This window comes from Varanus komodoensis, unplaced genomic scaffold (assembly GCF_004798865.1).
Source record: "Varanus komodoensis strain SLA01 unplaced genomic scaffold, ASM479886v1 scaffold1, whole genome shotgun sequence".
NCBI lineage: Eukaryota > Metazoa > Chordata > Lepidosauria > Squamata > Varanidae > Varanus > Varanus komodoensis.
In genome coordinates, this window is record NW_025335268.1 from 38,343,816 (window position 1) to 38,355,306 (window position 11,491).

General features: G+C 41.3%; 1 non-coding gene across 1 annotated transcript; it reads right to left on the reverse strand.

The window, feature by feature from the left end:
- Positions 1–10,934: 10,934 nt before the first annotated feature.
- On the reverse strand, positions 10,935–11,042 carry LOC123034381. The gene has a single exon (XR_006416743.1). It is a non-coding gene; the product is annotated as a U6 spliceosomal RNA (small nuclear RNA).
- Positions 11,043–11,491: the final 449 nt, after the last annotated feature.

Sequence of the window (11,491 nt, forward strand, 5' to 3'; positions counted from 1 at the left end):
CTCCCATGTAACCCCCAGCTCCTCCTTACTTCTTGGAATTGGCATGCTGAGCCTCTTGTACTTCTCTCCAGCATGCCCTGCCTGCTCCTGCTGATGAGGCTCAGGTAGAGAGCAGGCTGGGCCAGCGGCTTTGGGAAAGCTTGCTGCAATCACGCCCTTGCCATCAGTGGGACCTGGGCTGCAGGGGAAATGGGGACCCTGAGGAGCAAGAGGGCCACAGAGCAAGGCCTCGGGGGCCACATGTGGCCTGTGTGTTGACCAGCCCAGTCTAGGATGTCCCACACCTTGGAACAGAAAGAGGAGCTTGGTTTACCCCAGGTGTGGCTGGGACAAAATTCATATATATGGTCTTGGGCTGCTGAAGAGAGTTTTGCATTCATCAAACACCAGATAACAGGAACCAAAAGGAAAGGGTGGGAAATGGAAAAGAAAATACAGAGATATTTTTCTTATTTCACCATCCCCAGACTTCTTGCAAGGGGTAGCTGGCTGGGAAGAGTATTCCATTTTTTTCCTGCATCTGAGCTTTTGGGGGCTTCTCTACATGAGAGATTTATTGTGGCCTCACAATCCCTCACTCACAGAAATGTGTGAGTCCTTTTCATGATCTTCCTCCTCCAGGGCCTCTCCCATCTTGCCCAGCATTCTTTCCTTTCTAGTAGGAGAAAAGTCATCTCTTAGTCTGAAAGTTACCACCACTCATCCTGGAAACCTGACGGAAATCCTCCATTCCACTCTAGCCCACAGCGTCCCCTTGCACTGTGGAATGAAACATGTGGAAAGACGGAACGGAGCAGAGCGAGGCGGGGAGAACTTGTGTGAAGGATGTGCTGAATCTCTTGGAAAGAAAGCAGAAGCAACCTTGGAAAAGTGCAGAGTAAATGCTTCATGAAAAGAAGCACATTGTAAAAATGGGGCTGGGAACTCAAGAGAAAGCATATATGAGAAAGTGGTGAAGTGCATGTGAAGCCATGCAGGACTGGGCAGGTAGAAAGTTTGCTTCTATTAACCTTGCCTTTTCCCAGGTTTTGATTTTCCCCTCTTTTTTCTTGAGTAAAGGAGATTGGAAGAAGTTGCTGTGACGAGTGGTGTCTTCCACTTGGCTCATGTGGCAGACACATGTAGGCGGGACACGGGAGAATACATGCATACAAGTCCACTCAGATGTCAGACCCATTTAGTTTAATGGGACTAATTCCCAGGCAAGTGAATACATACGAGTGCATTCATTCGCAGTAACATTAGTGCAACTCAATATCTGGCTTTGGCAAAGGAGGGAATTTTCTTTGTACAGTCTCTGGGGGAATAGGTGTTGCGGATCATCCGTAGATCCACCTTCAGCCTTCCACATGAAAATACCTGAACACACAACTTTTCAATGACCCCTGCCTGCTTTCTCAGATGCCTCATTCTGTCTGCCTTCTTCTGTCATTTTCTGACTGCCATGCACTCTCTCTGGCAGCCTCTTTCTGTTTCGTTTCCTAAACTAAAAAAGGATTAAAGCAGAAGAGCTCTCTGCTGGCGAGTGCATCCACCCATTCCTTTTCTCTGTCCTGCAACCAGGCCGACACCAGGGACAGCCTCAGTTGGGCTCCTGCTGCTGACCTGATCCCAGCAGGAGCCCAGGGACGAGAGGCTTGCCCCCTCTTCATCGCTGCAACCTGTTTGTTCTCCCATCTCTCCTCCTGGCCATCAGTGGATGCCCCTGCCTGTCTGCTGCCTTGGCTCCCTGCTGTCAGGCAGGCAAAGGGCAGCAGTGATGACGAAGATGATGCAGCAGCTGGTGATGATGGCAGTGAGGAGGTCGGCTCATGGAGGGAGCAGACCTGTTGAGATCAGGTGGCCCAAGAGCCCTCCAAATCCAGGCTGGCACTGCCTGCTGCCCATGTGGCACCAGCCACTTGCTCACGTTTGCCCTGCCTTCTCCCCTGCCGTTCACATGGCCCCTCTGCGTGCACAGGGTCTGCTGCAGCTTCCACAAGCATCCAGTAGGGCAGGAGGTCACACTCAGTCAGCCAAGCTGTATTTTATTTATTTATTTATTTATTTTTCGATTTACATCCTGCCTTTTTCCTCAAAGGGCTCAAGGCAGCTTACATCATTCTCCTCCTCCATCTTATCCCCACAACAACAACCCTGTGAGGTAGGGTGGGCTGTGACTGGCCCAGAGTCACCCAGTTGGCTCCATGGCTGAGTGGGGACTAGAACCCAGATCGTCTGAGTCCCAGTCCCAGGCTCTTAACCACTACACCACACTGGCTAATTGCACCTAGATAGAAGTTAGCTTGATACACAAACCCTGATCTAAGAAAACAACCACATAAAACATCATCCGAAGTCTGTTTAGGATGGTAGGTAAGCATTGGCTGGTGTTCTACACTCTTTTGTATTTGTACCCAACCCAATGCCATTTGCACTGTATTACAGTCATCCCCAGTTTGTTTCCCTCAGTGGTTTTGGACTACAATTCCCAGCATTCCTGGCCATAGAACTGATGTCTAGAAAGTGCTCCAGCTTGAAGAAGGCTACCCTGCTGACAGACTAGTTCACTCCATCCCACCCCATCCATATCCACAGCACTGTTACCCTTATTTATGCACAAAAATAGCCCAGCCAGGCTCCCTCCCAGTCAGCTGCATCTATACACAGACATCAGAGAGCAATTCTTTAGGCATGTACACACCCCCAGCACCTCAGTTGCACTCCTTCGTACCACCACTGCCACCACTGGGTTGATCAAGTTTCCGCTTAAAATCAATGATCTTTGCCAATTTGCATTCAAAAGCTTTTGCTGGATGCACAGCAGAAATGTAGAAGTAAAAACCTGACTAGTTTCAGAAATCTGAGCAGAATAAACTTTACTAGTAATATTGCTTGTTGTAGAAGAACTTTCCTTCAGCACACGTTGTTCTCATTTATTATTATTTGCAAATCTTTGGGGTTTGAGGTTTGTTTCAGTCAATGAATTAAATAACTTCAACTAGAGGATAAGCTTTAGTTGCTTGACCCCAGAAGTTCTTATAGTCTGACATTAGTTTACAAGCTCCATTTATATTCTGTGAACTTTCTTTAACCCACTTGGACCTTTGCTTTATCCCCATCACTCATCACTGATCAATCTTACATCCCAATTCAGGTTTTGCTTTGTTTTTTGCTGAGTAATTGTACTGCTTACTTTTTCTCCACATGCTTTAGATGGCAACAGTCAAGTCTCTCTGAATCCAAATAGTGACTTTCCCAACATTTGGATGGCTTTCAAGAATGTAACTTGGAAGCCCACAACTCTCTTTTCCCATTTTCTTCTCTCTTTATAATGCTGCACGCTGTGATAGTTTCTCAGGGATGATCGCTTTCATTCTGAACACCACCGAGGGCCCAAAAGGCTGGGTACAGCATTCAGCAACCTAGGAATAGCAGCTCTTGTTTAAAATAAAGGTACTTTTTAGCCCTTAAAGATGGAAAGACAAACTTTTAAGTGTGTTCAGATTTCAAAAGTCTGCAAAAGGGTTAGTAGCAGGCAGAGCTTTTCCTGTGGCAAACAGAAGCATCATAAATTATGTTTATGTTTGGGTTGCAGAATTCAAGTTTCTTGGCACAAGATGTTGATTACCAATGCACGGAAATTTTCTCTTTTTCTATTTTAGTACAGAGCATGCACAACCTCATTATTTCCTTCAGTACATTCTAGGAGGTTGATGTAAAGGAGAAGCCTTGAAATCTCTATCTATCCCTTTGGCTGAAAGCTGAAACCAGTTTTTTCCCGGCTTAGCTGTGTCCTGTCCCTGACATTTCTTACATTTGTTCCACCTTGCATAGATTCATAGGCTTGGCACAGCAATTCTCACTGTCTCCTTGCTGTAGAGTCATTGCTTCCTCTTACACATATAAGTGGATGTCTATGTCTATTCCTGTTTTAAAATACTGGATCAGTTCCTAGATATACACCCTGAACTTTATTTTAATTCTTCCTATTGAGTCCATAAGTAATGCAGCACTTTAGAGTTTATTTATCCTGTTATGAATCTATTGCATCATTTGTCTCTGTCTAGAAATCAAGGTAATATATTCCAGTTGCAGTAAAAACAGAAATATGTAAAGGAACTATTAAGCTGTGCAAGGTCTGCATGATCACACTGCAGCTGTATTGTGAATCTGGTTCCCAGATTACATTCCTGCCCCTCCTCCTTGTTGCAGCAGTCAAACGAACTGATGTGGCCATACATGTTGCTTAATGCTGCAACCTAGCCTGGGAATGTGGGTGAAGGAAGAGAGAAGTTACTTTCAAGGGTGAGTTATTTGCAAGGAGATCACCTTCCCCACTTTCCAAGATAAGGCTTACACACCTTGACTCTAGAATTTTGTCCTAGAAGGCTGGCTGATCACAGGTTCAGGATCAACCAGGGCAAGAAAGTTATCATTTCTACTTGCTGACCTCTAACCTAATTAAATTATGAAGATCAAGCCCCCAGTATGGAAAGAATGTGGATTCTGGAAAGATCTATCTGATTACACATCCATAATATGCTTCATTCCAGGCCAAGATCAATACTGAAACACGCTGGTCAACCACATGTTTACTTGCATGAGGGGGTACAAATGTAGTAATTAGTGTTAGCCAAGAAATGTTTCCTGTCCTGGGGCCAACAGTTTTAAAATTCAGTTCCGTAAGGTGGGGGTTGCTTTGATCAGTTTTAACTTTTTAAATAATAATAAATATTAATTATAATTATTAATTATATAATCAATTTAATTATAATTAATTATATTTGAATTATATATTATAATTATAAATTATAAATTATTATAGTAAGTTTTATTATAAATAAATAACTGGGGGAAAGGAAAGACAAGACAGATGGGGCCACTACCTATTGACTAGAACCTGTGCCATCATCCACATCCTTCCTCTTCTGTCTTCTGAGCAGTTTAACAATCATTTTCAAAATGTTTGTGATGCTGATCATTATTTTTGGGAAGGGAAGGATCAACATATTTTATAGGTGATGCTTTTTAAAAGAAAAGTGGAGCAGGTGGGGAGACCACCTGAGCATAACAAGCGGAATAAGCCAGCACTGGGCATAGGAAGGCATCAGATCTAGGCCAACAATTGGCTTGCTGATAGGCAGCTCTGTAATATAAGTTGCACCAGTTAAGAACCTACTTTGATCAACTTTGTCTGCACACTTTGTCACAGAGTGTGGTGGAAATCTCAACAGCTGTAAGTCAGGATGCGTGAAGAGATAATCGTGGAGAAAAAGAGCGTGCCCTTTGGAAGTGTGCTATTCAGAAGACATTGAGTGGACAACCCAGGGGGAAATGTCAATGACACATGCCAGTTATGGCAGCAAGGCAAGAAAGAAAAGGAAGGAATACTGTGTGCTACACCAGGGAACAGACAAAAAGGAAACTGGGATGTCAAAAGGCAGGCTTGGAATGGTTCTGTTGGAGTGGGAGTGACAAATCAGAGGGCAAGCCAAAGGACGCATTGCTTAGACAAGGGAACTGCAAAAAAAGCAAGAGGTTATCCACTCTTGTAAGAGTTCAGATAAGAGTCTTGTGGCAAATCATGAGTCTCCTAATTCAGCAGAAGGACAAATGGATATGCTGAAGGTACTTGCTACGAGCAAGTTATTCACAGTTTGAACAACGGCAGCTAGATTCAAGACTGGAGCTTTTGGAAAAATAAGGTTTTGTGCCTGGGATTGAACCCCATAGATTGCTCAAAACTACTTTTGAATGAATACACAAATAATTGTAAAATCATTGAGGCAATGCTGGTGGATACAAAGAAAAAAAATGGACCATCACAGAATGAGATTGTTCGTAAGAATCAGATTCACTTGATGCAACACCCAAATGAGAAAGTTACCCTTGATACAATAAAACTTGATTGGTTGTTGGTTACTCTATAGTCGACTATTAGAGCTACGAGGGTAAGTACTGATCCTTCTTTCAATTCCAAGGCAACTTCCACAGGTTTCCAACACACAAACCCCAAACTTTTACTGCTGAATGGCAGTATACTCTTGATCTAGAGTGATTCTCCCTCTTCATGCATTAATTGCTTGGCAATTAAATGGAGAACTCTAGACCAGTGGGCCAAGAGGCATAGCATTATACCTGAAATGGGCTTCTAAATCCTTGTGTAATACTCAAATAATTGTGAAAGAAATTCACAGTCTGAATACATACCCATTCACAAATAGTTGTGAAATATTTGAAGAAAGATATTCAGAAATAGCCAAATATTTCATCATCAAGAGGGATGGATGTTGGTGTCACTGTACTCGCTACCAGTCACACTGCAGCAGCCGTAACAGGAACATTTCAAGTCCCTCTGCCCAAGAACAGCTGCTTATGGAAGTGGCTGCAGCCTGCCTGTGGAAATGAAATTAGTGAAGGCCCTTCTGCAGCAGCATCCCCGTTTACAGTTTCATATTTCTGAAGACCTCTTTGTTTTACTTGTAACACTAAGGGATGCAATCCTATGCATGTTTTAATGGAAATAACTTCTATAATGCACAGCATGGATAGCTGGGGAACCCTGAGAGTTGTCAAAACATGAATGGCATTGCCCCCTAAGGGGAGTTTCGAAGCATTAGCAGAGAAAGCTCTGAAATAGCCATCATACTGTTGGCTTCCTCATTCCCAATTCTTTTTACCATGTAAGGCCCTGTGCCTTACATTTCTTTGCAGGCACTTTCTTTCAAAGTGCAGAATCTCTCATGAATGTAAAGTTATGCAAGATATCATTCTAATTTATTTAGAAATATTAAGTTTTTCTGATTTAATTTTTCCCTGTTTTTTAAAGGCAGAGATGTGTCCAAATCGCTTGTGTACTTTATGTTCTGTCTCACTTGGATGTTCAATAGCTGACCTTCATCAGATTGGCATGTAGAAGAGAATTGGCAGGTCATTCTGTTACAGATAAACAAATGCACTCTGCCCCAAGAGGAAGGGGGAAACTGTGTTTTATTAGTTATTGCTAGTACCCAAAAGGTATTATGCTATTATTCTAATTCTTTCAGGCCCAAAATAAAGAAGTACTCTAGTTATGATTGTTGCATGAATGACAGATAGTATTGTAATTAGTAATATACAAATATGTTCTCAATTATATGGTTTCCTAAACAAATCAGAAGACTAGAAACCATTTAAGTTAGTAAAGAGCACCTGCTGTTACATTGTACAGAATGCCCTGGTACAGGGAGGCATTTAACACTTAAGTCTCTTAAATCAACAGACCTGCTGCCTCTGCTTTAGACTACCAAGTATTTGGCGTATTAAATCTTAGAACTGTATTCTCTCATTTTAAAAAAAGTTACATTTGAAATTGGACTCTTAAGACTTTTCTGTATCTTAGAGAACTTCAAGTCTTGTAGATTGCTAGTCAAGAAGCCACATGAATTCCAGCACAATATAAAATTATGGCCTTCATCTTCTAGAAGAAAGGAGAACTGTATAATAGAAAAAGTAAAAGATGGGGAGGAAAAATATCATATAAAAGCATTATGATTTTAGCAACCATTTCTAAAACTATATGAAATTTCAGCCATCTAGATCAGTAAAAACTGCATTCCAACAGCTTATACAAACTGCTGGGAGCATTTACAGAACACAACTCTAAACTATTTGTTTTGTATGCGCATGTATCATTCAATAACTTTTGACTTTGACTTCTAATGTTCCCAAAGTCATTAAATATTTTCAGTTGACTTTAGGACTGGCCACCAGATGAATGATATAAAAGAATGTATTTCCTAATCTCAGATGAACAATTTATCCTCCAATGTTAATAAAATAAGAGAAACATAGAACTGTAACAATGCTACTATAATCTCACATTTATGCGCCATATTGGTCTCTTGCAACAGACAGTACTTTACCACATAGTCAGGCAATGGAAGACCTGTCCTGAATGATATAAAACTCAGAAATGGGGAGCAAACTGCCCATATGTTCCTGCATGTTCAAAAGAGTGCTTTTCCCCCTCCCACTGTTCTTCAAGTGCCTTGCACAAATGTGCATCACTCCAAACAACAGCAAAGAGAAGAATGAAAGAATAACATCATCCAAGTACATTTATGCTCAGTCTAGGAGTATACTAGTAATTACATTTGCACAGATAAGATGCCAGCACCTGACACCCTTTCCTCCTTGTGCAAGTTATGCAGAGAAAGATAACCAACCTTTGAAGAATGCTTCCTACAGAGCCACAGAAATGGCCATAGCTGCAGTCCACTTGCACCAGACAACACTGATGTTAAGCAAGCAGCACAGAGATGCCCCCGTTTCTGCACTGCCTAATCACAAACTTTTCAGATTGTACCTGCACTTGCCACTTGTTTGCAAGGCAAATAGTTCCATAAATAAGAAGACTCTGCCAGTAAAATAGTCCCTCCCTTCTGCTATCTCTTATTTAAAAACATTCTGCTTTGCCAGACTATTCTGGAAGGAATGTGTTTGCAGAGGGCATATAGTGTATACAAAAAGAGGAGCAAGCACAATTGACTTGAGTGCTGGAAAGGTTTTTAAAGCATCAAAGGTTTTTTGAAGGCAAGGTGTCCATTTGAAACCAAGGTCTAATGTCTTTAGCCGAGTGGATTGGAGGTCTTATAGGAATTCCATTGGACTCCTAGAGAAGGGATTCTGCCTCGCCATGCTCCCACAAAGCACCTTTCTGTCAGTGTAACAAGCCTCTTTCATCATTTAAGAGGACCATCTACACAAGGAAAAATGGAATGCAACTTTAATGTGTCTATTCCAAGTCCCACCAAATTTACTTGGCAGGTCCCATTTCTAGCCGATATTAAGTATGCATAGGTTTGCAGCTTTAGAGATATTTACTTCTATTTGTTTGTCTTCTGTCTGTAGGTTGTTTTTAAATTGCCAATATACTAATAGAACAATTGTGTACTTTGTCCACACTGGCTGGACTCAGGAAACACTACAAGCCATGGTGGGCGGTTTTTTTAAATCATTTTTGCTTTGTCATCTGTTTGAACCCAGTCATGGTATATCACTATGGTAATTTTGGTCTTTAGAAAACATAATAATTTCAAGTTTATTTGCTTTAATAGCCCATAGTCCATACACCATAATTTAAGAATTAAAATATAACAAAATTGCCACATCTACAATAGTTTTTACAAAAATTCCTCCCGAAGTAGTTTTAGTCTTGCAGCATCAGGAAGGGCTGAATATTTGAACAGCCATTTCTTTAAAAGGTACGCTCTCGCCTGTTCATATTTTGGGCAATAAAAGAAAATGTGAAAAGATGTATCAAGCCCTGACAAGGGGCAGTTACAATGGCATTCTTTCATATCTTAAGAAATCAGACCCTCATCTGGGCAGTTAGAAGCATATCACAATGCGCTATATACAAGAGCATCTCAACTGGGAACTGCTAATAAATTAAAAAGGTGGATCAAATATGATGGAGCATTTAATTCCCAGATGTAAAGGGGAATATTTGTGCCTAGTGTTTCCTTGAAGGGAATCCCTATCTTCCTTAAGGAATTTTTCTATAAGTAGTTTCCAACTTTCATTACACAGGCAGTACAAGAGTGCTGCTTGTTGAACAATGCAGTAGAAACAAAAATAAGCAAACTGGGCTTATGGGAAAATAGAAACCATAAGAAGGAAGAACAGTTTGTTCGATGGTGTCTCCATACGACCATGGGTTGTCATATTATCTGAATCATGGTTATCTGAACCATGACAGAAGCCTCTAGAAAGAGTGGCAAGCGTAGGAGTTGCTCCAGCCATCCTGCCTCTAAACATGCACCAATGAGGAAAAGGCAGGTGGCACTGTCTGGGAATGATGCACCTTGGGATTGAATTTCAGGCACAATGGTTGATGGGATGCTTGCCAACAGTGGGAGGACTGGGCAAGGCGGATAGAAATAACAACATAGAAACCACTAGATCATCTGTTAAGTAGATCATGGTAAAAAGCACAAAGTGTAGTGAACTACGCTGGGTTGTGAATAATAGGAGATGTCAATCTCCCAGACATTTTCTGCCTGCTGTCTTGGCTATTCTTTCTTAGAAGGTCTAGGTGGGAGGGAAGAAGAGAATCAGGGGGATGTGTGTGCATTTCAGTAAGCCCTTCACCTTTTCCTGTCTTATTCAATCCATAGCAAGATGCTCTCTCCCTGCTCTCACAAAATGGGGTTAGCCCTTACAAGTTTCTGGGATTGTCTGAACCTGATTGGAAATATCAAACCTTTCAGGCAAATTTTGAAAGACAGAGTTAGGCAAATTCTTCTGTGAAATTTTCATCTCTTTTCATTTTTTACTTATATTTCACTTACTTAGGAAAATAGATTAAATGATACATTATTTAAAAAGTATTTCCAGTTCTAGTGAAATCAGTGGGGAATGCTTCAGCTTACTGGGATCCAATGTATTCTTAGCACTTTTAACCATGAGTACTCTTTTTAAGTATCCCATAACAAGGCGGATGGAATTTCAGGCATATTCTTTTCTTCATGAAACTGAGGGGTAAAAGTGTTCATGCTACGAGTCTTAGTCTGAATCAGAGCCATGTGCAATTTCATTATTGTAGCTTGTCACTTGAGTTGACTGTGCATTTGGAATGTAGTATCAATAAACTCCTTTTTTAAAGTCAAACTGAAGATCTCTTTATTGGTTGGATCACAATAGCAGATAGACACTGTCCAAAACATCAATTAATTAATCATATTTATATCCCACTTTTTCCCATCCAAGAAACTCAAGGTAGCTTGTATAAGTATCCTCTGCCTGTTCTCAATCTTATCCTCACCACAACAACCCTGTAAATAGGCTGGGCTGAGAGTCTCTGACTGGCCCCAATCCACCCAGTATGCTCTATGGCTGAGTGGGGATTAGAATCCAGATCTCCTGAGTCCCAGTTCTACACTTTTAACCAGCGTATGACACTGACTCTCAAAAATATGGAATAATCCACAAATTTGCATGTCATCTGTGCACAGGGGCCATGCTAATCTTCTTTTTAATGTTCCAGTTTTAGTGTATGTGCTGCCAAATGTGTGCAAGAGTGAAGGGAGTAGGTTGCTATTCTAAGTGGGATGACGGGACTATTTTTTTATACTGAAGACTAAAGAAGACTAGCTTTGATTTTTTTTTTTTTTTTAATCTTCATTCTACATCTGTGCTCACATACACTCCATAGAGTTTTGAGCTAATTAAGGGCATATTACTACAAAAGATAGAAAAATATCCTAGAATTCCCAGCATGGCCCAGCCAACATGGGAGTTTGCTAGGAGTTGTGGAACTTTTAAAAAATGCACAGGATTGCAGTTTAATGATGAAAATTTATTAGCTGTGCATCTGATCATCCAGTGCTGGGCAGAAGGAGAGGAAGAGATAATCTTCACCTTCCTGTCCTCCCCTCTTGCAGATTTCCATAGACAGAAAGTGAGACCAGAAGGTAGGAAGAGGCTCAGCATAACTTGCATCCTGGAGTCTCTTGTCTCTTCCTCT